The 16146-nt window shown below is 40.4% G+C and overlaps 1 protein-coding gene and 1 non-coding gene across 5 annotated transcripts in view; one reads left to right on the top strand and one right to left on the bottom strand.

Moving 5' to 3' along the window:
* Positions 1-16146, top strand: part of ROR1 (receptor tyrosine kinase like orphan receptor 1) — a 409096-nt gene that overhangs the window by 252112 nt on the left and 140838 nt on the right. The window contains exon 1 of one of the 4 annotated variants that reach the window (XM_054554404.2): positions 1514-1688. The exons of the other annotated variants lie outside the window; for them this stretch is intronic. The gene's annotated coding sequence lies outside the window, so the exon portion shown is untranslated. Of the gene's footprint in view, positions 1-1513; positions 1689-16146 lie in introns of those variants that run through there. 4 annotated transcript variants of the gene reach the window in all.
* On the bottom strand, positions 2620-2723 carry LOC112131031 (U6 spliceosomal RNA). Its single transcript, XR_002913190.1, has one exon. It is a non-coding gene; the product is annotated as a U6 spliceosomal RNA (small nuclear RNA).

Raw genomic sequence — 16146 nt, 5'->3', positions numbered from 1 at the left:
GTAGCTGTATGGCTTTGGGTAAATTACTTAATCACTTTGAGCTATAGTTTTATCATCTATAAAATGGGGGTTCAAAAATTACTATTATTACACATTCTAACTTTGAGACAGACAAAGCTAAATGCTGGAGCAAGTGGGCATCAATGCTATTTTATTTAGCAGTTATGTGTGGTCATTTTAGACTTGATTATGACTCAAGTTTTCCTTTAGTTCTTTGCTTCTAAAGCTGTATTCAAAGCAGTATCTTGTAGCATAATTTATGCTTAATAAAGAAAGCCAAAATATATCTGTACTAGTCCATTTTCACGCTGCTATAAAGAACTGCCCTGGGCTGGGTAATTTATAAAGAAAGGAGGTTTAATTGATTCACGGTTCCACATGGCTGGGGAGGCCTCAGAAAATTTACAATCATGGCTGAAGGGGAAGCAGGCATGTCTTACATGGCGGCATGTGAGAGAGAGTGCGTGAACGGGAAACTGTCAAACACTTATAAAACCATCAGATCTCATGAGAACTCCTTCATTATCAGGAGAACAGCATGGGGAACCTCTCCCTTGATCCAATCACCTGCCACTGGGTCCCTCCCTCAACACATGGGGATTATGGGGATTACAATTCCAGATGACATTTGGGTGGGGACCCCAACCATATCAATATCTCTAGATAAAATTGTGAATACTTTGAAAAGAAGCAAGAAGGATCAAAATCAGTGTCATATTAATACCAACAATCTGTTATGAAACTTATTGTTACATAGATGTGTCCTCATTAGTTCCAGTGTTGCTTTGAACTTTGGATAAAATGACAAATAGCCTTTCAGACCTTGTCTGTTTTTAGGTAGAGGACCTGGTATATGGACGCCTAAACCTCATGAGGTTGATTCGAGAATTACAGGAGATCATGCAGAGCTCTGATAGTGCATTTTCATTGTGATGTTATTGCCCACAGAATCTCTTCTTTCTCTGACTGAAGTTTCCATTCATTTCATTATCCCCTTCCTAGCTCGTTTTCCAGATCCTTCCCTCATAAAAGGTGGTCTCCTGGAGTGAGCACAAAATACTTTGTGCTGCCACTTCATTTTGCACTTTTTTTCTGCTAATTCATTTTACGCTTTTATTTCTCAACCTAAATTATCTGCTGCTCAGTAACATCAACTTATTAACTTTTAATCAATGGCAATTAACTAAATCTCCTGTGAGTTTCTTGCAGTTTTTAGCATTCACTTGCATCTCCCTTTTCTCATACTCAACTGTTTAATTCTCGTCTCTCATTGTGTAATCGGTGTTTTGTGTCCCAGCACTCACTAGAAGCTATTCCTATTATATTTCAACATGTTAGATTTGTCATATTATTTGATGCTATCATTTTGCATGCTCATAACATCCCAACTTTGTGTATGATATTAATTTAGTTCTTTTTTTTTTTTTTTTTTTGACAGAGTCTCACACTATTGCCAGGCTGGAGTGCAGTGGCTTGATCTCAGCTCACTGCAATCTCCGCCTCCCAGGTTCAAGTGATTCTCCTGCCTCAGCCTCCTGAGTATCTGGGATTACAGGCACCTGCCACCACATCCAGCCAATTTTTGTATTTTTAGTAGAGATGGGGTTTCACCATGTTGGCCAGGATGGTCTTGATCTCCTGACCTCATGATCTGCCTGCCTCGGCCTCCCAAAATGCTGGGATTACAGGTGTGAGCCACTGCGCCTGGCCTTAATTTAGTTCTTATCTAAGACGTTGATATGGCTGTTGGCAGGAAAAGGATGTAGACAGAGCCTCTATCATGATTATACCTTGTCTTGTTGCCAGTGTGGAGAACTGCCTCTCTTCTCTTACAAATGCATATAGTTTAGATTTTTTAAAAAAATTCTTTTCACTGATTTCAGCATCTTCCTGTTTCTCTGAACTTTAAAGTCAGCATTCCCATTTTGCCACATTAATTCACTCAACAAGCATTTGTTGAGCTATGTGCCAGTTACTGTGGTAGGTGCATAAATAAGTAATATGCATCTATCCTCAAGATGCTCACAGTTTAGTGGAAGAAACAGATCAAATGAACTGGGCACATAATAGGTTTGGGGAAGTTTGGGTAAGACTTTGTGGAGGTGACATTTGAGTTGGGTATTACAGGATGCATGGGCATTTGCTAAATAGGAAGCAGATCAAGGACACATCTGGCCATGACCCACATCTCCTCTCTTTAGCCCACATGAATGCCAATATTGCATGCATATTTTCTCTCACAGTTGCTGCTGTTTTTCTGAAAGCAGTGTTTTCTCATTCACAATTAGATTTTTGTTCTTGGCATTCTAGAAGATGCAATTGCCATCCAGAAATGCTAAGAAGAAAAAATATGCACCATTCTAAGAGGACTTAAAAAAATTTTTTTAGATACATAGTAGGTGTATATATTTATGGAGTTTTTGAGATATTTTGGCACAGGTGTGCAATGCGTAGTAATCATATCATGGAAAATTGGTTATCTGTTCCCTTAAGCATTTATCCTTTGTGTTACAAATAATCCAGTTACACTCTTTTAGTTATTTAAAAATGTACAGTTAAATTATTATTGACTATAATACCCCTGTTTTACTATCAATACTAAGTCTTATTCATTGTTTTAAAAATATGGAACACTTCATGAATTCGCCTGTCATCTTTGCCCAGGGGCCATACTAATCTCTTTATTGTTCTGATTTTAGTATATGTGCTGCCAAAACAAGCCCTAGAGGAATTTTTAAGATGTATTCAGATCATTGAACATCCTATATCACTCTTATGTCTTGTTTCAGTACTAGTTTTATGATCAGTTTTATGACCTTCCACATGCTAGGTGGAAGGTACTTAACCTACCATCCTTCTATCAATAGTACCTGTGAATCATACCTGTGAATGGTACCTTACATATATTATCTCCTTCTACCATTAACAAAGAAGAAATCTGAGCTCAGAGAGGTTGAGTAGCCTCAGGTCATGTAACTAATCAAGCAGCAAAACAGATTTGAACATTGGTTTCTCTGTCTCCTAAGCCTGACCATTTACATTTTCTTATTCTACCCCATTGGTCAATATACCCTCCGACTCTCTTCCTTGGTCTTTACCCATTGATTCTCCTCTGTAATTGCCCTTCGTATTAGTCTGCTAGGGCTGCCATAACAAAGTACCACATACTGTGTGACTTAAACAACAGAAATGTATTGTATTACAGTTCTGGAGGCTGGAAAGTCCAAGATCAAGGTCCAGCAGGAATCAGTTTCTGGTGAGGGCTCTCTTTCTGCCTTACAGATGGCCACTGCCTTCTTGCTCTGCCCTTACATGGCAGAGAGAGACAGACTGATAGACAGAGAGGTCTCTTATATTTTTATGAGGCCACCAATCTTATCAGATTAGGGCCCCACCCTTATTATCTCATTAAACGTCATCTCCTAAAAGCCCTGTCTCCAGACACAGTCACATCAGGGTTAGGGCTTCAACCCTAACTCCAATATAAATTTTGGAGGAACACAGTTCAGTCCATTGTACCTTTCTTAAAACATCACATATATTTTCATTTCTCCATGGTTTTGCTTATGGTGTTTTCCCGGCATAAGCTTTCTGTCTTTTAAAATCTTTCCGATTATTCATTACCCAACTCAAATGTCATTTCCCATGAAGACTTCTCTGGTTTTCCAGTCAAATTTAGTTGCCCTTTCACCTACTCAATAATGATTCTTTGACTGTATTTTGATTGAGCCCCTATTTTACCCAAACTACATTATATACTTAAGCTCCTTGAAGTTAGGGACTCTGCCTTAATATTTTCCCAGTTTGCTCCCAATTTTATTGGTACTCCATAACATTTATGACTTGAGTTTTTCATTAGCTCTAAAGAATGATGGAGGTGATTGGGTGGGTGTAGGCTAGATAAGAGAAATGCTTGTGCCCATCTCCAAGTGTTGGAAGTGATGCCTTACAGAAGACAGAAAAAATGTTGCTTGAGGGGTTTAGACTGAGACCACCAGGTAAAAGTTTCAAAGAAGCACATTTCTGCCCAGTTTATGGAAGAACTTTTTAATAAATAACAAAAAGGTGAAGGAAACTAACACTCATTGATGATCAGTTGCTAAACTGCTGCTTTACAATTTCCACTTCCACGTGGTCTTATAAAATAGTTCCCACCTTTTATAGATGAGAAAACCACATTTCCAAAAAGTCTAAAGATGTGATATAAGATCATGTAGACTACCTCCATCACTCATTCCTTCAAGGAGAAGTAATCTCCCTTTCTCTAGAGGAATTGAAGCCAACTGCATGATCAGTTTTCAGGAATGCTATATCGAGAATGCTCTGGGGATGTTGGTATAACTAATATTTTAGTTTTCTTTCATCTCTAAAGTCTTCTGACTCAGGAATTCTCCATCTCTGACATAGATTTAATGGAAATAGACCTATAAAACCTAACTTCTCCCATCTCTTTTTGGGTAATATATATTAGAAAACTTATATTAAGATTATTACAAATTATCTTTACATTGTTTCATGTATGTTGGTCCAGTGAATTAGGGGGGTGTGTGTGTGTGTGTATGTATGTGTGTGTATGTATGTATGTGTGTTTTGAGACAGGATCTCACTCTTCACCCAGGCTGGAGTGCAGTGACATGATCACAGCTCACTGCAGCCTCAATTTCCTGGCCTTAATCGATCTTCCCACTTCAGCCTCCTGAGTAACTGGGATTCCAGGCACACACCACCATGCCTGCCTAATTTTTGTAGAGGTGGAGTTTTGCCATGTTTCCCAGGCTGGTCCTGAACTCCTGGGCTCGAGCAACCTGCCCGCCTCTGCCTCCCAAAATGATGGGATTATAGGCATGAGCCACCACGCCCAGCTTCTGTCAGTTAGTATTTATGAAGCTGTTTGGAGGACACAGCTTGGAAATATCCATACTAACAAAATTGACTTGGTTCTGACCAGTAGAGGCTATATTTTTCAACCAAGGGCTACACTGTCTGGGGAAGAAAATAGTAATATGCATGAGTTGTCCACGACTGTAGAAGTCAGATGGATGAGGTACTTAGCCTTGCTATCCTGAGTACATTCCATGCTGAAGGTGGGTCCCAGCAGCCTGAGCCCCCCAGGGTCAGCTTCTGGGGCAGGCAGCCAATGTTCTGATGTAGCTGCCATTTTTCTTGGATGATTCATGTGTGAAAGTGTCTCCCCCAAAAGAATTTGGGTCATCTTGTTCTTTTTCCCAAAGCCAGGCTCTTATCAGACCAGAAGAGTCTCTTCATACAAATGGATCCCAGTTGGGAAGTTTATGAATGTTAAGGATAGTTGCTCATTCCAAATACATAACCCTTTTTGTCTGTGGCGTCTTATATTTGACTATATTGCTTTTTCTACTCAACAGAATTGGATCTTAGAATCCTGGAGCTGGTGTACATGTGACTTCAGAGATAACTTAAAAATGATCATGTATCTCTGTCTTCTAAATTCAGATGGTTTAACTCATTATTTCTTTTTTCTTGTGAACGCATAGCCTTGAATTTGAACACAGCCTTTGCTTGTGTGTGTGTGTGTGTGTTTGTGTGTGCGTGCGCATGCACTATAACATTTTGGCATGTGCTATGAAACTCTTTTTTTTTTCTGGTCAGAAGAAAGATGACAACACTGAATCGACTGCCAGTAACATCCAAAACCAGTTCAATATTACCCCCTGGTTTCTTTTCCTAGGAAAAATATCGCAGGTATCTTCCTCCTCTTCCATTTTCATTATACAAAATATGGCCGGGCGCGGTGGCTCATGCCTGTAATCCCAGCACTTTGGGAGGCTGAGGAGGGCGGATCATGAGGTCAGGAGATCGAGACCATCCTGGCTACCACGGTGAAACCCCGTCTCTGCTAAAAATAAAAAAATTAGCCGGGCATGGTGGTGGGTGCCTGTAGTCCCAGCTACTCAGGAGACTGAGGCAGGAGAATGGTGTGAACCCGGGAGGAGGAGCTTGCAGTGAGCCGAGGTTGTGCCACTGCAGTCCAGCCCAGGTGGCAAAGCGAGACTCTGTCTCAAAAAAAAAACAAAAAAACAAAAAACAAAAAAGAAAATATGTTGTTCCTGGATGGAGATTGGGGGAGGAAGAGAATTATATTTTGCAGTGTCTTGCAAGGAATAAATACCATCAAAACACTTGAATATGAAGTTGACACTACTTTGGAATAATGTAGCCCATTGTGCCTGAAGCTTAACAGACATGACCCAAAGAAAAGAGTGGTTCACACAATATCAAGAGTACTTTGTGGCAGAGGTGGGACTAGACTCCATCCCCTGGTCCTCACTGCACAGCCTTATAACATCATAGCTTCTCAGAAGTATCCTAAGATTGCAATGGAGACCAGACCAAGCAGTTGGCCCTATCAGAGCTTGGAGGATGCTATCAGGGAAGTGTGTGTTTGTTTCTTCTTAATCACAGTCCTATTGTAAACCTCAAGGATTTAGGACCCACAAAAGGAAATTCTCAATTTCCACTGCTTTTTGTACTCAACTTTTAAAGTCAAAGATGGAAAAGGTAAGAAAATAAACAAGAGACTTTTTTTAAAAAACAATATTCTGTATGACACCACTTATATGAGGTACCTAGAGTAGTGAAATTTATAGACAGAAAGTAAGATGGTGGTTGCCAGGGATTGGGAGGAAAGGAGAATGGGGAGTTAGTCTTTAGTGGGCATGAGGTTTCAGTTTGAGAAGATGAAAAAAGTTTTGGGATGGATGGTGGTGATGGTTGCATAACAATATGATTGTACTTAATGCCACTGAGCTAAACACTTAAAAATAATTAAAATTGTACATTTTGTCACGTGTATTTTACCACAGTTTTCAAAAAGTGCAACATCCTTGGTATAATCTGGAATCTCCATACCCCTATGCACATGCATCCCCAGAAACAGGATATCATATTCTAAAGAATGATAATAACAAATTTATGCTATTTTTAGTTCACCTTAATTTTGTTGTTTTCAAAATAATTGCATATATATGGTTGCATCTGATAGTCACCAAAACTGGGAGAAAAGCATAACAGATCTTTTATCTCACAGATGAGTAAACTGAGGCTCAAAGTTACACTGCTGACAAGTAACAGAGTGGTCCTAGAACCCACGACTTCTGATATGTATTCCTGGAACCATGCATGAACCTGTGTAAAAGTTTTAAGTTGATAGTTAACATATTATGCTTACTAATCTTGGAAAAGAGACTAATACATTTTAAAAGGATTTTCAAAAACTTGAAGTGGTTTAGAGGTTTTAAGCATGAAAATAAGTTAACTTAGTTACCTCATTGTCTAGACATCCTGATTAATGGAGGTTTTACTATATAGTAATAATAATGACAAACCCTTATATAGAACTTCACTGTGCACCAGGTACTGTTCTAAGTGCCTTAAGAACACTAACTCATTTATCAAAATGTACTATTTGTATTTAAAATGTATAATGAAATTTATTGAGACTTGCATGTGCCAAACACTTTCCTAAGTGCTTTATGCACTTTATCTCATTTAATCCGTATAACAGTCTGAAGCAACAGGTAATACTAGAGCTTGGAGATATGAAATAATGTGCTCAAAGATACATGAGAACAAGTGACACAGCCAGGACTCAAACCCAAGTCCACCCATCTCTTTACTATGATTCAGATGGTGTCATGTGTGTCTTTCTATTCACTGTTATCTCTAAATGTTAGTTACGTCATTCAGGCAGCTGGAGCAATGTCCAAGTAGGGATGCTGGTTGGCTCATAGTTTACTTCTTGAAGACTTCTAAGTTTTACCCTGAAATTCTGGCTGGAAATTTGATTCCATTGCTAAAAACGGAAGAAATACAGCTTTCATGTTCATGCACAATTTGCTTTTTCATTTTTTTTTTTATTATCCTGAGACTTACTGTAAATTACACTTTCCCATCAGTCCTGGGGGTTCTGATTATGTTCATGGGGTCTAGCTAAGAGCAAGGGCAGTAAATTACTGCCACTTTGTTTGAAAATTTCTTTAGCCACAGTACATTAGCTGCTTTTGTTTGCTTTTCCACTGGTGGTGTGCCCATTTTTATTTCAGAATTTTTGTTTCTTGAATGTCTCATTTGTGAATAATGTAGCTTCCAAAATGGAATGATTGGAGAAAAAAATATGAACGAGGGTGTCTTGTTTGGCACCTGTAAGATTTTAAAGCATTTATAGCAAAAATGAATTATTGAGTCCCCCCTCTTTCTGTCTCATGCTCTCACTCACTCATCTGCATTCTCTTTCCTTCCTTTTCTCTCCATTCTACTCCATTTCCCAAAAAACAATTGCTAGATAATGACCATTATGGTGGCTAATATCAGGTAACTACCAAGAAATGCCTTCTTCTAGGCTTCTCTAAGTATTCTTGTTTATTTGAAAGATTGATAGATCAGAGGGTCAGGGGACGTGTTTTATTGTAAGTTTCTGTTCTAAATTTCCTGACATTTTCCATTAAAAATATATAAATAAATAAGCCTTTTAAAAGGAAGAAATGGAACTAATAAGAACCAGACCCTAAAATGATGGTCAAAATGTCAAAAATAACTGCTTTTCCTTTATTCAGTATCATTAATCTTGAGGTAGATACCTACTTTTCCATAGAATCTCCCTAATAGCTTGATCTGATTCTCTTGCTGGGCTATTCACAAATAGAGTGACTTCTAAAGTGACACCAAAATCCTCAGTAGCTCTCAGGAAGTGGTGTGGGAGTTCAGTGGTGATATTTGCATATGTTTTTCAAATCACATCTTTTGGTAAAGTGATGAGAAAGGAGGCTGTGGCACACACTAGCAGTCCAGAGCACAAGGCCTCTTCATGAGTCCCCATCATCATAATGTTTGTGAGATCATCCTAAAGGTGCTAGAAAATAGTGATGCTTGTGTGCAACCTAGATGAATTTGAAAATTAACTGATTTTCCTCAAGTTTGTCAGAGTTTCTAAAGTGGCTTTGGAAAGGGTTCCAGTGCACACGAAGAGGAAGCTTAAGTTAGACAATTTTTGTACTTATCAATAATCCATACAAAAATTGTTTATTTCATTTTCTTGGACTTTATATGAGATACCTTTCAGGGAGGCTGCCTACCTCATAATAGCCCTCTGTTGTCTAATAGCTGCTTTCACGACCCATCATGAGGGGCCTTCGGCAGCCATGTTTGAATTTATAACCCTGTCCTTCTGGTGAGAGTTGATTGGATCAGGGAGACGACACCTGGCCCAGGTTACACCAGAGTCTCTTTCCCAGGAATTTGCAATTGGAACTCAGAAGTAGCCTGTTAGTGTTTGTCAGTTGCTATTAGTGCCAGGAGATCAATCTGGGGGCAATAGAGTGTTGATCTTCTACTGTGTGCATAGAAAAGCCAAGAAAGCTGGTTTTCAAAGACAGATTTAATCAGATTCATAAAGAGAATTAGAGTCTAGGGGTGGAGGGAGATTCCTGATCTGGTTCCTGGCAACTTTCCAGTTCTTGGTTCTCGTTCCTCCCAAAACCTGGCCAGACATCTTGCCAGAGTTTCACAAGAAACCCTTGCATCCTGTGTTAAATTCCCCATCCACCTCGTCTGCTTTTCCTCACCCTCTTACACTGGCTTGAGTTAGTTCCTGTTGCATGTAATCAAAGAGCCTTAACAAAGACAGATTGATACCTCTCTGGTGTGTATTTGTTTGATTATAGAGATGGCCAAGTAAACACATAGAAGGATGTTCATACTTGCCCTTTGGTACCCTAGAAGGTTTGAGTTGGGAACAAACCTCAGAGATCTCCTAGCCTCATCCTCACATTAGACAGATATGGAAACTGAAGACTATAGACAGGTAAAATAAGTGATTTACCCAGGGTCACACAGCTAGGACTCGATCCCTAGCCTTCTGGTCCTCAGGCCAGCCAATGTTCTTTCTAGGCTGGCTCCCTAGTGCCATCCATCCATCCATCCATCCATCCATCCATCCATCCACCCAATCCATCCAGTAAATATAAACTGAGCAAGATTCTGCTACATGACAGGTACTGGGATACATGTGTTTTGTCCTCAACAAACTCACAGTGTGGAAGGACCAAAGTTCTTTATGTTTATTTTTACTTCATTCCCTGGGGTTCCCCATCTGGAGGGCACTTTGCTAACTTTGCTAGCCCACGATCACAGCGAGTTCATCCAGGAATCTCCCAGAATATACTTCCATCATATATTCTCTGTGCCTCTTGTGTCTATTCTTTCCTAATATTTGTGGTAATCCATTGTTCATATTGAATCTCCCCTGGGAGATCCTTGAAACCAGGGACTGTGTGTAAGTCATTGCTTTTATTTCCTAGCACAGAATCTGCCACAAGATACTTCTCCAATAAATGTCTGCTTTTCTAGAGAATTTATTTCACTCCTTAGAATCTCAAGTGAGAGCTGTGTATCAGTTAGCTCCTGCTAGGTAACAAACCACAACAAACATAGTAGCGTCCAGCAACAATTATGTATTATTATTCTCTCTCCTGGTTCTGAGAGTTGACTGGGATCAGCTAGATGATTCTTGTGCAGGGTCTTTCATGTGGTTGCAGTCAGATGGTGGCTGGGCCTAGGGTCATCTTAAAGACTTTGTCATTCACATGTCTGGTGTCTCGACTGAGAGGACAAAAACAGCTGGAGTCTGGAATAGCTGGGGCTGTTCCACACACAAGTATTGTTTGCACAAGAGATGTCCAAGAGCATCTCCTTATTCTCTCCAAGCACTCTCCATGTGGTGGCTTCAGAGCAACTGGTGACTGAAGGCTCCCAGAGGGATTGCGTCAAGTTTTTTTCAACCTGACTCTGAAGTCTCTCACACAGTGTCACTTCTGCAACATTCTGTTCTCAGAGGTCCTGCCACGTGCAAGAAAGAAGCGATCACAGAGGTCCTGCCAGGTGCAACGAAAGGGCACACAGACTCCACCTTCTCATAGAAGGAGCATTAGACAATTTGCAGATGTGTTTCTACATCTCTGCTTTATACGTCTTCCTGCATGAGAAATATGAAAAAATGAACACTTTTCAGGGAGCTTTCATTTCAGCTGGAAGCCATGATTTTCAGACAACTGATAGTTTCTGGCTTCACTGACAGCTACATCCATTGCAACTAGTTTGCTAGCCCTAGCTGCAGTTACTCACAGAATTTGCTAACTATGGACTTTAGTGGCCTAGGAGTTAGTATGGGCAGGCAAGGTGGATCGGGGCCTTGTTTTATCATGCAATTCTTGTGTGCTGGGAACTGGCTAGGCTCCATGTTTAATAAGACTGTGATGAAAAGATGCCTTGGGGTTCCTCAATGTAGTCATATATGAATGGTTCTGTTTTTAGTTCTCACCATGATGAGGGTGTGCAGCTGACATTTATTGAATAGGGGTTTAGGATGTTAAACACCCTACCATGTGCTAGCAATCCTGCTGGAGGAGGAACTTTCCTACCAAAAATGCTAATAATTTCTGACCTAATGTCAGAAACACAGTGAAGTGGGGAAGCTGTGAGAAGTGCACTGTGGAGTCCTCAGTAGTTACGCATGGTACATGTCACCAAGGGTGGCATCTGGTTTGTGTGCCACACTCTCCCCAAAACAACTGCACAGCCTCTGCCCTTCCTCTCCCCTCTGCAGCCTTGCTCTCCATCAAGGCCCAATGCAAGCACCCCCTACTCTCTCACACCTTCCCTGATTTCTAGAGCTGGACAGGTTCACCCCCTCCTGAGCATAAAACAGCCTTTTCCTTACCTCTTTCCTTGTTCTGATTATTTTCATATGTTTCTTTTGTATCACTGTTTTGCGAGGCCAAGGAGAGATGGGACAGGTCCCCCCTCCATGTCCGCACAAGTGTTTAATAAGTATTTGCTTATTTATCTTCTGTTTCCCCTCTCCTATCTACTCCTCGCCTCCCCTAAATGCCTGCACATTCCAGCAAGAGGACAGGAAGTCTGGGGTTTCTCTGCCTCTCCACTCCACACTGGGTCTTGCCCACTCTGCCTGATAAGAGTCAGGGAACCATCTAGCCTCTCTGCCACCACCTCAGTAACCTTGGCCGGCCTGTTTTGATCTCAGCCTCCCTTTCTCCACCCTCTCTTGTGAACGCCTTCAACACTCAACATCTTGACCACACACTTGGCTTTTGCTCTCACTCTGACTTGTGCTTTCAAATTAGATCCCTAGAATAGCTCTGCTTTCCTTCCAGATCTTAAGGGGCTCCTGAAGGACAGAGGCCGCATCACCTCTTTTTTAAAAAATTCCACCGATTGCAAGGTGTTACCTCCTTTAGAAACCCTTCTCTGACACCTCTGGCCTGGAAGATGGGTTAAGTTTCCCCTTTCTAGGGTTCTTTGCCACCCTGAACATACCCAGATCACACTTTATCATGATTATCTCTTTACCTGCATAACTCTGTAGCCAGGATGAGTGATCTTTGAGTACAGGCTCTTAGGTATTTGTTTATCTATTTATAATAGATAATAAAATAAAAATAGATCCGTTCATCTCTTCATCCAGCATTTTACACATCTATCTTTAGCAAGCCTGTGATCAGTTTAAGGAGCCACAGCAAATGAAAAAGGCATGGTCCCATCCTCAAAGTTCACGGCCTTGTGTGTTGAATTGATTTTTGTCTCTTGCTACGAAGAAAATAGTACCTCCTTCAGTCTTCATCTCCAGATTTCTCAGTGCTTTTCTGTTTTCTTGAAAAGCAGTAGAGCAGATAATTTCTAATTGTTGAGGAATCTGGTTCAAAATTTCAAGGCAAAACCACCCCATTCATGAGAGAGAACATTCAAGTGACAGGGCCTTCACCATTGCACTGCCCTGCTAACAAGAGACCTTGAGTTGTGGTCAAGTCAGCAGATTCTTTTAAATTTTGAAATACAGATCTTGCACAATGAATGGAGAAAGGGGGAAAGAATGGCTTGTGTGCCCTTTTGTGCTCCTTGAAGTTTACATTCTGGGAAAACATGAAACTGGAATGTCGGCCTTGGTGGAACTGAGTTGGAATGTTGACTGGCACACAAAGGGATTCTGGTCCTGTTTAACCAAGATGTGACTTTAGAACACTGAGATTGTATGACTGTATGGATCCCCAGAGGAATAGAAATTCATGGGCCAGAATGACAAACTTTTATTTTGAAAGCCACCTAGGCTCCACTTAGAGCCATCAAATGCTTGAGAATTTATTATGACTGGGCAAGCCACTGCCTAAGAGTCAAGCCAGGGTAGTGAAAATACACATGGACTTTGTCTTTGAATGCCCTGAATGTGGCCTGGTTCTTCCTAGCACAGGGCTCTCTACCAGGGCTGAAAGCACAACTGTTGCATTTGCATGACATAGAAGCAGCCAAAAGCTTCCACAGTGAGGATCATGTGTCGTGCTGATGCTGAGGCATCTCCTGCGCATGGTACTGAAATCACAGAGATGACTTATGATGTGTTCTGTTTGTGTTGGCCCAAAGCCCAAACCAGAAATGTATTTCAGGCTTGGCTTTCTAGATTCTATCTCCAGTCATTTAAAAGTTCATTACGTGGACCCACTCATCCTGTCCTGCTATAGTTAAGGTCTGTCAGCATTTTTCAAAGGTTTATAATTCAACCACAAAGGAGAATGCAGTCTTTAGGTTGCAATGTGACCTATAAAGCTTAAGCCCTGGAGTCAGAAACTTTGCTTTTTTGTTGTTGTTTTTAAGTTAGGCCGTTACTAAGTTATAGTGAAGCAAAGTAATAGCTGGTGGTTTTGTTATTATTATTTGGTTTGGTTTTACAGGGATGGGAAAAGCTGCAAGTGACTTCTTGGAATGCAGGTGTACCCTAAACCTAAAGAGTTGTTAGGCCTATAGATTTACTTATCATCCTAGCATTCAGCTAAAGATGGGGGTTTAGTTTTTAAAAATTTACCATTTTAAAATTGGGATGGATGAGGCTGAGAAAGTTAGAAACAAGATTGGGAATATTTCACCAAAACTCAAGGACCAATTCTCAAGCCAGAAACTTTGTATTCAAAATTCTAGTTAAAAGACTTTGGTCATATTATATAAAAATCAAGTCATTTCCCTGATGGTTAAGTGTGTTTCTGCTCATAAATTCTAAGTATTCTCACTTAAAAATTTAAGTGAAAAATGCACATATGATAAATATAAAGTAACAAAATGATACCTTCCCATAATAAAAATACTTGAAAATTTGAGGTAAAATAGATACAAAAATTCACTTTCTATGTCTGTTCAGCTGCTATAATAAACTACCATAGACTGGGTGGCTTATAAAACAACAGAAACTTATTTCTTACACTTCTGGAGGCTGGAAGTTCAAGATCAGGACACCAGCATGGTCAGGTTCTCCCTGGTGAGGGCTCATTTCCTGGTTCACAGACAGCCGTCTTCTCGTTGTGTCCTCACATGGTAGGAGAGGCAGGGGATGTCCCTGGGGTCTATTTTGTAAGGGGACTAATCCCATTCATGAAGGTACCACCCTCATGACCTAATCACTTCCCGAGGCCCCACCTCTTCACCCTGAGCATTCAACATATACATTTTAGGGGGCCACAAACATTCAGACCATATATCCACAAAAGCTTATAATCAGCAAAAGGTCTCTTAGAGTAACCTAATTGGTGGTTACTAAGGGTACCATTAGATAACCTGCTCCTGGGATAAAAATAAAGACTTGTAAAAATCATAGCACCTTTGGTGTGGGAAGGAGGTTTTATCTGGATGGTCTCAAGTCAATTAATAGTGAGAAAAGTTCTTAATGACAGTATGTTATAAAATGCAGATTGGGAGTAGGGACAGGAGAAGAGTGTCAATGGAACTGAGTTTCAGTCCAACCTGTGTAGAGTCTAGCTATGCTAAGACCTCTATAAACCTTGATATCTTCCTTAAAATGGGGCTGGAAAATCCTATATATATATACAGGGTTCTGGTGATGACAAAATGCAATAATACATGTAAAATGCCTGATAGAATCAGTGCCCAATATATGTTGTTTCCTTCGTCTCCCACCTTTATTAATTATACCTGAGACATAAAACAATCTAAATGCTGGAGGCCAGCCACTCTCGTTTGGTAGAGATCTTTTCTTAAAAGGAAAAAGTAGTTTCCCTGAGCTTTTAAGAGTGCATTTACATACAATTTGTCTATTTGTAAAAAAGACCTATTCATTAAAATAAGCCTCTTCAAGTAGCGAAGTCCAAGTTTTCTTAAACTCCTTTGAGTTGCACCACATGCTAACTGGGCTTCCTAAGGAAAGAACTATAAAGGTGGCTGTCTTTCCCCATTAACCCTGATTTATAGGGGGTTTTGCTCTAAGTGCATATTTGCAGAACCATTATTAATGTATGTGTGTTCTCTCCCCAAAAAGGAGGCACATTATTGGCCATTTGTTGTCTTTGGTCCAGTGGATACTCTTTAAACCCACTCTTACTACACTGTAGTCAATAGCCCAAGCTCAGCTTGATGCATTAGTCCTTGTGTTTTCAAGAAAATGTGTTCGGCCAGCACCCAGCCCAGCACAGTACTTCTTTTCTTTTCACTTTTAACCATCATATCCCCTGGTTTCCAGCAGGTTCATTCACCCAGATAATGTTTATCTTCGTTGTGCCACCTCGGTACTTAACCTGGGGCAGAGGTTTGGATACTGGAGAGTGCAAGACGAAGGGCTGGGTTGGAGATGCGGCTTCCCTCTCTATCAGTAATGTGACCTTAGGCAACACACTTAATGTCTCGGCATTGGTTTCTTCTTGTAAACAAGGGATTGTAGTGGAGGATACTCCTGAGGATTTTTGAGGAATAAATGAATTACAGGGTTTAACAGGAAGCCAGGCAAGAATCAGGGGTCAGGAAATGATAGTGATAGCTACTGTAGCCAGTTGTTCTCTTATTCACTGCACAGGAGAATCATTTGGAGAAGGCCTTTTAAAAATGCTCATGTCTGGATTCCATCCTTGAACAATTAAATTCGAATCTCTAGGGGTGGGACCCAGGTATCAGTATTTTTTTCTGGAATGCTTTTGATATTCCAGAGATGGATTAAATCCTTTTAACCCCCACAACATCCCTAATAGGTAGGTATCATTATTAGCCCATTTCACATTTGAGGAAACTGAGGCTTAGAGAGGTTAAATCACAGCAAGTAAAAGG

Source organism: Pongo abelii, chromosome 1 (genome assembly GCF_028885655.2).
Source record: "Pongo abelii isolate AG06213 chromosome 1, NHGRI_mPonAbe1-v2.0_pri, whole genome shotgun sequence".
NCBI classification, from domain to species: Eukaryota; Metazoa; Chordata; class Mammalia; order Primates; family Hominidae; genus Pongo; species Pongo abelii.
This window is presented reverse-complemented; position numbering and strand designations above follow the sequence as displayed.